We start from the raw sequence: 10,226 nt of genomic DNA on the forward strand, positions 1-10,226 counted from the left end.
TGAATGAAAGGAGAAGTAGAATTGGGCCACAAGAATATTTCATAACAGGTGAATCCATAAAAAAAAATTTTAAACCAGGACACCAAATTGACTCTGGGAGGTCATAATTAACATTTCTCTCCTTTGTCAAAACCCAGATCCACATTCTTTTCTTTCAAGGAGCCTTCCTTGATTAAATCCACTGCCATTCTATCTCTTTTACTTTGTATTTGCTCAAAACTTTGGAGTTTCCTTCATACTACATTATACAATTTTGCATATCTATATTATGCTTTGTAAGTCCTTTTAAATTTTTATACATATATTTTCCATCTCCCAGAGATTTATTTCAACTTTTCCTTCTCTTTTATTGACAGTTTTGTCCTATAACATGAGTAACTAGTATGGTACTCCACACACAAAGTGTATTTTTTTACAATGTTCAAACAACATTCCACTTCTGGACAGCTCTAATTCTTAAGTTTTTTTTTCTTTTTTTCCTGTAATTAGACTAAATTAACCTCTTCACAAATTCCATTCATTGCTTCTAGCATTGCATTAGTTTTCTTGGCAGCCATCTCATGCTATTACCTAGGGATCTTTCTGTCCCCAGATTTTTCTTTCATATAAATGGCTTTCTAGCCATGCATCCCCATCACATACTTGTGAAGTTGGTGGGGGACGAGGGTGTAGATGGAGCAGAAAGAGGGTTGGACCTAAGTGTACGATTTTACAAGAATTTGACTTGAGTACTGCCTCGATATTAAATTTCATGTCATCAGATTCAGTTCAATGCTCTTGCCTATCAAGATCTTTGGAGACATTGCTCTAAACTAATGTGGTAGTTTTCCTTCCTAGTACTGTATCATCTGCACACTTGGTGTACATGTCATTGATACCTTTATTTAAGTTATTAATAAAAATGCTGAATGATATTAGGAATTGAAGAAAAATTCATTGATCTATAGGCAACCAGATGGCATAGTGATAGAATAAAAAGCTAGGAATCAGGAAGATTTTTCTTCATGAGTTTAAATCTGGCTTCAGACTCTTACTAGCTGTGTGACTCTGGAAAAGTCATTTAACCCTGTTTGCCTCAGTTTCTTCATCTGAAAAATAGGCTGGAGAAGGAAATAGTGAATCACTCCAGTGTCGTTGCCAAGAAAACCCCACATGGGGTCATGAAGAGTCAGATGTGACTGAACAACAATTGTTCATAAACTCTAGCCTCTTCCCTTATTTGAAAATAGAACATGGGCCTTTTGCCATTCAGTGCTTTTCCAATTGTCCACAATCTTTCAAATATCACTTGGCTCAGCAATCACAAGGGCTGGCTCTTTCAGCACCCCAGAATGCAGTTCATCTGAGTCAGATAACTTGAACATTAAGGACAGCTAAGTTTGCTCTTATCATCTTGTTTCTTAATCTGTGGTAACAACTCTGTATAAAGTATTTTTTATGTCCTTTCTAGTCCCAACATGATTATCCCTGGCCTGGAAATGAAGGGTTGAACAGGGTTTTCTTATCTGTATTGAGTTTTCATCATCTCATATATCTCCTCCAGAAATTCTAGCCTCTTCTTCATTCTCCTCTTTCCCTTTATGAATCATTTATTTTTTTAATCTTTCATTTTCATTATTAGTTTAAGCTCAATCTAAAATGTGTTACCCTTTACACAATTCATATTAAAAACTCTTATTCTGCATTCACCTGCTCTTTCCTGTCCTTGCTTTTTGTCTTCTACAAATATCTTTTTAATGTTACATCCTCTCCAGGATACTCCCCCACCTTGAACTCACATCATTGGGTTGGGTCCCCACAGGGTAGCTGCTACCTTAGACTTTGAGGGTACACCTTATAGCATTACTCTTCTAAAACAAGAGCTCATGAATCCTCACCATTAGTAATCAGCCAGTGGACTTAATTTTTAGAAAAGGTATTTATTCATATGGCATGGAAAAAAACAGTAGTTACAAAACATTCCCTCCATAAACTCAGGGTGCACTGCCACAAATGTACACAGTGTGGTTAAGAAGAATCAGCTCAAATTTAGAGTCCAAATATAATTAGGCACACATTTAACATACATGGCAAAGACAACTCATTATTCCTAGTATTCCAAAGCCTGAAAGTCCTTGCTCCCTTTGAAGAGCCTCCAAGAAGTTCACCTCAACGAGTGTCTGTAGTACACCCTAAATCCATCTTTAGCTTCTGCTGCAATCCGTCACTGGGTTACTGTGAACTCTTTCAGAAAGAGTATAGGACCTTAACCTAGGATTGTCAGATGGCCTTTTAGTTCTGGTCCTTCAAGGCCTTGCATTTGGCACTGAGGTTTTTCATCTTCTAGATTGGAGGTAAGAGAACCTTTTTTTTTTTCAATAACCCTTCTTGATTCAAGGTTGTGTATCTTCGATAAAATGCCTCACCCTCATTTATAGTGACCAATCGGTACATTTCCATATTTTTCTCTCTTTAGACCTTGTTAATGATCATTTGCCCAATAATCACTAAACAAACTCTTATTTGGGGTTCAAGTCCTCAAAGGTTTTTTGTTTTGTTTATTCTGAGTCTCTAAGGTTTGCCAGTTCATCTATGCAAATGAATAGCTGGAGAAAAGGTACAGAGGCAATTTACATTGTCTCTAATGACTTTTCAAAGGCAAATGAAGTCAAAGTATTATAACTTTTACCAGGTGCATAAAAGTCTACTCAAAGCTTTCCTTTGCACTTATCTAAAAGGGCTTGCCTTTCTATCTCCTGATCTCTCTAGAACTTGTATAGATTTGCCAAGGTCTGAAAGGGGCAAGTTTACACTGAAATCTCAGTGCTTCCTAGCACATTCATATCTGTCTTTTTAGACAGCTTTCCTTTTCTCTCCTCAGAGAAATGTTTTTGTCTTTTTTGTCTTCAGAATTTAATTCTTGAGAGAGCACCCTTCACAGGCTGACTTTCAGAAACCTTTGAAATCCGTTCTCCCAAAATCTAGATTTTCTCTCCTCTGTCACAGATCCAAAGAGATAGAGTAATCACTAAAATACAGGGTTCTAATCAGTTATGCCCAGTTCTTCAATATTTTTTTCATAGTGATACTTAGATACTAGAAGCTTGGCAGAGACATCACTAGAGGAGAAGGTTAGTGCATGTATATATATATATAAAGCAGAACGTCTGAAGAGAGAACCCACCTTTCAGACATCATAGGCCTTCTACTGAACTGAAGGAGTAGAATTTACACGAAGGAGGTGTTTCAGGTCCAGTTCACAATGAGGACCTCAAGGTAAAGTAGTAACAGCAAACATCAGCAACACCACGGACATCAGGGACACAACACAGAAGGTAATACTTTTGACATCCTTATCATGCTGATTCCTATGGATCAAGGTCATTTTATTAAACTCTAGCAATCTGGCACATAGACTGAGCTGATACCAAAATTCATATACCCTATCACTCACTCAGTGCTCCTCTTCTTGAAGTAGCTGTCCAAATCATCCTGGAGCAAAATAAAAAAACCTGAGACAATTTGGGAGTGTATGAAATCATCTTGGAGAGCAGAAAACTCAAGGTCTTGGTAAATACTGATAAAGGATAGAGAGTCTCAACTACTTTTATGTCTAAAAGTAGAACATCATTGTTACATGATTGTTATTGTTAGGTCATCCAAGAAACCACTAGACCAGAGAGCCCTTTCCTTCCTAGGGTAGTGCAGATTTGTCAAAGATGTCACTTGGGAGGAAGAAATGAGTACTGGGAAGAGAGGAAGCCATGGTCAAGGACATGATGACAAAGCTGTTGCTTTAAGAGTTGATTCCAGAGTTCAACAATCCCAGGCACTTAAGAATGATATGGGAAATGGAAAACCTAATACATGTGGGATGGTGCTGGGACCAATATTGAATCTGCCTCAAAGTTAAGCGGATGACCTGAGTGGAGTTACCTCCAGAAATTACAGGAAGAGCCAGAAGGAAGACTATGTTTTGCAAAAGTTTTGATGGTCTCTTACAGGGTAGGAGATCTGAATGGCACTGCAGTGCTATGTCTTTAATAGGTACCAATAAAAGCAAACATCTTTCCCTTAGTTGGGGTAAGGGTGCTGATATAATCAATTTGCCAGTCAGGGGTAGGCCAAAAATCATGAATGATAGAGGAAAAATGGCCTATCAGAGGAGGACATGAGGAGTTTCTTTATCTTAAAGTGCCATGCTTAGAGTAACATAGAAGCATGGCCTGTCAGTAGTGAGATTGAGCCCCAAAATCTGAAATAATTTGAGAAAGAAATTAATTTGTGCATTTGTTTGAGAAGAGCACCAGAAGACTTCCTCCTGAGTACAGGAGTTGTGAAGTTACATTATATAAAGTTCAGACTTTATTTGGTGTAAGGACATTTGCCTCATTGGCCTCATCTAGGTAGGACCCCTAAGAAGGGAAGTCTAAGATGTATATCAGCAGGTAAATCAATCTAATTTGAAGGATCTAATACAAAAACGTGGGTGGAACTCAAAACACAAGCTTTGGATGAAACCAGGAAAGCACCAGGTGGGATTTAAACATTCCTTCCAGTCATCCAGCTTACCTGGGATATCTCTGAGGTCAGCCTGACCTCCACAGTAAGCTTTTATATTAAATAATTTTCTAGTCACATGAAGCTAGGGTTAAGCAAAAAAATTGCAAATGGAAATTGGGGTGCCCATGTACCCATTAGAGGGCCCCTGGTGGGATAGTAACCTGAATGTCAGTGTTTAGAAACCCCTTATATATTGCACCCTTCTCCCTTTCCAGACCATCAGAATTCATATGCCTTCTGGTCTCCTACAGCCAGAGTCATCTAAATCTTGGGGAAACTTCAAAAACACTGTAGCCTTTGAACTGACATGGAGCTTCAACTGGAGATATTTTTCCAATCCTGAGATGAGAACCACACACCAGCAATTTGGTTGTTAACTTGCTCTCTACTTAGTACACAGTCTGGGGCCTATGATTGCTCTTCAGCCTGGAATCCTGCCCTTTCCAGTTAGCCTTGGATGTGGGATCCAGAATTCGGTAGTAAGAAACAGAACGATCACTTAGTACTGATTCCAGGGCCCTATATAAATTTTAGCCTCCCTCTATGTGCGGTGTGAGATATCTTCCTACCTCGGTACACAGATTTTCCCTGTGTGTATATATATATATATGTATATATATATGACAAAATTATAATTATAAACTGTCTTTTTCTCTGTTAGGCTTCATCTATTACATTACACTAGGAAGCTCCCATCAAGCAAAGACACTGCCACTTTTTTCTTTTTTTTTTTAAACAGGGCAATTGGGGTTAAGTGACTTGCCCATGGTCACACAGCTAGTAAGTGTGCCAAGTGTCTGAGGCTGTATTTGAACTCAAGTCCTCCTGACTCCAGGGCTGGTGCTCTATTCACTGTGCCACCTAGCTGCCTCAACACTGCTACTTTTGTAACCTCCACCATGCCCCATTAAACACATAGTAGGTGCTCAAGAAATTGACTGGTTGGTTGCTTAGAATGCAGTTCCAAATTAACCTGTCATTTTTTGTTATATGTAATCCAACCTTACATTAAAATCAAAAGTTTCTGGAACCACTCTGCTTTAAGGAGGAAAAAAAAAATCAAGGCTTGGAATATTAGTTACTGATAATATGATATCTGGTGTGTAGACCACATAGGAAATTGTAGACTTCAGTCTTTCATTCTTCTTATCTGCTAGATACTATGTAAATCTTATACTTAACTCAATCTTGAATGACAGCTTTGATGATCTAACCCTTTTAATATGCTTTCTGAGGCTACTTTACTAAGCATGACCCAAGGAAAGAGGCAGGGAGAAGGTTAAGTACACGAGAAATGTACATAGGTCTCATGACAGAGTCTTGCCCATGGTAATATCTCCTTCTATATTTTTAGGAACTCTGCCAAGATCTATCTGCTACTCCCTTTTGCTGAGGTAGAGGTATTTGTTCATGCTTTTGTCTCTTTCTATTTAGACTACAGTAATACTCTTTCCCCTTGTTTCCCTGAATACATCATTAGCAGACTACAGCTGGTACAAAATGTTGCTATTGGGATTCCAACTGGCACCAGATGGAGCAGGAGCATCACTCCAGGACGGTCTCAGTTAAACACCAGTTGCCAGTCAAATTCCAGATTAGTGATGACACTCTTTTATTTTCAAAACCTGGCTACCAAAACAATCTGATCTTTTAGTTTCATTTATGATAGTTTCCAGGAGCAAACTTTTCTTACTGATGCCTGAATGTCCCATGCAAAATGGCTAATACTCTCATCTAATCAACCCATGGACACAAGAACCAATGGGTTCAGTGCTAAATGAAACTCACTGATCTCTTACCTCTCTTAAAACCCTCGCCGCCCCCACTACTATTAGAATACTGATCCCCTTCTTACCCAATCTGCAGAAACCACTTACCGTGTTTCCCCGATAATAAGCCCTCCCCCGAAAATAAGCCCTATTGAGATTGCTACTGTAGTGAAGGTGATCCCCTGTGCTACACACTACATTATGGTACCCTCTGTATGCACTGTCCTCCCCCCCTACCCCCTCCCCCGTGAAACGCACGCCTCACTCCGAGCTGCATCCAATCAGAGCTGCAGCAGTGAGCGTGTCATCCTGTTCTTCCCCAGTGATTTGCTTGCTGGTACATTTTTTTGTTCAAATTTACCTGTTTTTTAAAATTGCTGTCAATGTTCATTAAAATAAGCCCTCCCCTGAAAATAAGCCCTCTGGTGTTTTTCTGTCCAAAAAAATAAGACAGTGTCTTATTATCAGGGAAACACGGGTATCTCCTTCTCTTAATGAATACCTCCTCCTCATAACAATCCTACCCAGGCCAGGAGAGAGATCTGAGAACTCTGAAGAAGGGAGGAGGAGGCTTTTGTCATTGGAACTATGGAAGCATCTCTCTGAGAAACTGGGTCTGATTCTTATCAACCATATAGACAACTCCCTTAATTTCTATCAGTTTAAATTTCCTCATCTCTTAAATGTGAATAATAATACTTTAAGCTATTCAAAGGCATCATCATGAGAAAAACACCATAGAAATATAAATTATATTTATTAATACTTACATAGGGCACCTCCCTGTAGAACACTGGTTGCTGTTTGTCCTTCGATCATGACCTCAGGGAGGGAATACCATGGCATATGAGTGAAATGGATTTAAGTGAGGAAGGGCTGTGCAAAGTTGCCAGCCTCACTTTCTCCCTCAGAGTCATCTGGGTCCAGTGGCCAGATATAAATCAGGCAAGTGGAGATGGCCCAGGATGCAGTGGGTGACCTTGGCCTCTTCAAGCTAAGGTCTCTAACAGGTCTGTTTTACTGAGGCAAAACCCATCCAATGATTAAAGCTAAATAAGAAATTAGGCAGAAAATGCCTCTTTACCCTATCAAAAAAAATCAGTTTGGGAGGACTGTAAAATTGTAGAACACAAATACATATTAAAGGGAGGAATGTATCCCAGAAGATGACTAGTCCAAGTAACATAATGACCTCGTTCCCTGTGCTTAGTTTTGTGCCTGTGCCTTTTCTCCCTTCCAACCATTTGCAGAGGAGACCAAAAGAGCATGGGATTGAAAAACAGACTCAGACAGTCCTTGACAGTTTGCTAGAAGGAAAGCCTCTAAACTGATAATAACCAGGTGCAGCCCAACAATCAGAAATGAAGGAGAGAGCCACAAGGAATTAACAACTAATCTTCTGAGAGATGTGGCCTTAGTGGTGAGGAAGTTTATGTTTAAGAACATATAAGCCTGTATGTACTAGCTAGCTTGGGCTGCTTTGTGTTCCAAAGAATTGATCCCTAGGGAGAAAATCTTGTAGAGAGGAAATATCACTACTATCCAAGGCTCAGAGAAAAAGAAAGATATGTTAGAGGAAGAAAATGTTCAAAATTTTCCCTAGTCTGATGAAAGTATCTTAGGGATCTGCTTTTCTAAAAGGGCTGCAATGAAAAAGCTTGGGGACTTCAAGCAACAAGAATGATGACATAAGAGTTAGAACATGACCTGAGAAGTCCAGCTGAAGTCAAACCTGACAGCAATGAGAGAAAACCACAGGACCTAAGAACCAATGGCAATTTTCAGCCATTGGAGACCAGCCAACTTTTCATGGGATTCTAACTTAACCCATATGCAAGGGGCAATGACTAGCCCAGGAGAAACCACATGACTCATATGTCTACAAGCCCATTGGAAAGTAAAGCCCACAGGAGCAGCATGATTCCATCCCTGGAAGACATTAATATTCCTACAGTGTATAAGGTATAGATTGCTCTTCTACACATGTCCTAGGTACAAGAGGTTTACCTATGTGTCTACTCTATTAACCCATATCATGTTTTTATATATTTCCACTCTTGTACAAGAATTTTACAGAAGTATACTCCAAGTTTATGAGGGAAGTGGTTTTGTTTCTCTTATTACATTAATATTTCATAAATGTCTTTTCTGTCAACTAACTGTGTCCTCTGGATAACTAGTGAAAAATAAATGCATGGTAGTGGTCTGTTAAGCTATGGTTTTGAATGATTGTAGACCCACAGAGTACCTTGTACTTAGTGCAGCCTTCCCTGAGGATGGGAGGAGAGAGGGAAAGGCACTGAGCTAATTTGAGGCTACAGGTGCCTCCAGTGCTGTAATAATCACCACTATGATGATGATGATGCATTGTTCTCTCCCAGATATGGTCATATTTAGCACTTTACATAACAAGTTATTAGCATTAACATCTTAGAAGCACAATGATGCTTGGAGATCTACCAGAATCGGTCCAGTTCCAATTGTAGGGTTATGTCCCTGTCTGCCTGATTCAGATTATAAAATAAAAGAAATGCTAGGAGAGGTTGGAGAATATCTTTATAACCTGTTGCACACAGATAGTCATTGTAAAGGCTATGTGATCTGCTCATCTGTATAACTTCAGGGTTTGATTTGTTTCTCAAGAATTGTCAAAAGCCTTCATCTCACCAGTTAACCTAAGTACTCTTGGACTTGGGAAATAGTTGGAGAATTCTGAGCACTTCTCCCCATTTTGAGCCATACCATATAGTTAGAAATATTGAAAGTCAGTTACTGATATTCACTCTTAGATGACCTCTCAACCAAAGTTTTTTTTTTTTTTTTACACGGAAGAACTTATTAGCTCTCAAATGGAGATACAAGTAAATTGTGTTAACACAAAAAGTGAAATTGTTGGCCAATTTGTCACTGGTAGCAAAATATGCTAGAAAAAGGCACCACATTGGCTATTTCTTCGCATGGATGTTAATTTTCCCTTCATTTGGGAGTGTCATGAGTAAAAGTGCGAGAGGAATCTAGAGCACTCTGCTTATATCAAAAGCAGCACAAATACCAAGGAGTAATATCTTCTGCATGTAGAAGAAAGAGAAGTTAGTTGGGTATTAATAGATGAGAAGACAAATGACTGATTTTAAAATAAAACCCTGTTACTTGTGGCATCTGTCCCCCCTAAGGTTTATTAAGGGTGCTCCTCCCCCAAAGCACAGTAAGAACCTGGGTAGGACAGCACTTCCTCCCAAAAGCTTATGAAGGTGTCCTTTTACCACCTGGGAAAACTGTGATTTGAATAAATTTGTACTACTCTAAGAACCAGAGTAATTAGCATTTCATGAGACAGAAATTGATATAACCCAGGATGAGAAGATTCCCTAGGAAGAATTATTTGCCTTTTTTGAAACTCAGAAAAGGTAGCCAAAAGAAAATGCTGCATGAGGAAAATGAGCCTTAGGCTGTCATGGCCTCCCCAGCTCTGATTTCAACACCAAATACTGACTTGTGCTTTCTGGGTAGCTACAATCTCCCTAAAGGTACTGAGGTGGAATAGAAGGTACAGATGGAGGCTCCAGCATCATATATAAAATACCTGATGCCCCCTCAGATTTCCCAAATTCTCTACTGCTAATTATTACGTATCCTCTCTGTGTGTGATATATACTTAATGTGTGAATATTGTCTCTCTTAAAAACTCTTTTTTTCTGAGAATTTATACCCAATGTTTAGCATAATGCCTAACATGTAGTGGGAAATTAATAAATGACAGAGATAGAGATGGATTTATAGAAAAATAAAGATGCATAAATATTGGGGAGATAAAGAGAAAAAGACAGAGAGGGAGAGAGACAGAAAGAGAGAGAGGTAGATAAATAAGTAGATAGATAGATAGATAGATAGATAGATAGATAGATAGATAGATAG

The sequence above is a fragment of the Petaurus breviceps genome, unplaced genomic scaffold (assembly GCF_028583685.1).
Source record: "Petaurus breviceps papuanus isolate PSGF00001 unplaced genomic scaffold, PetGlider_PUasm1.0 126, whole genome shotgun sequence".
NCBI classification, from domain to species: domain Eukaryota; kingdom Metazoa; phylum Chordata; class Mammalia; order Diprotodontia; family Petauridae; genus Petaurus; species Petaurus breviceps.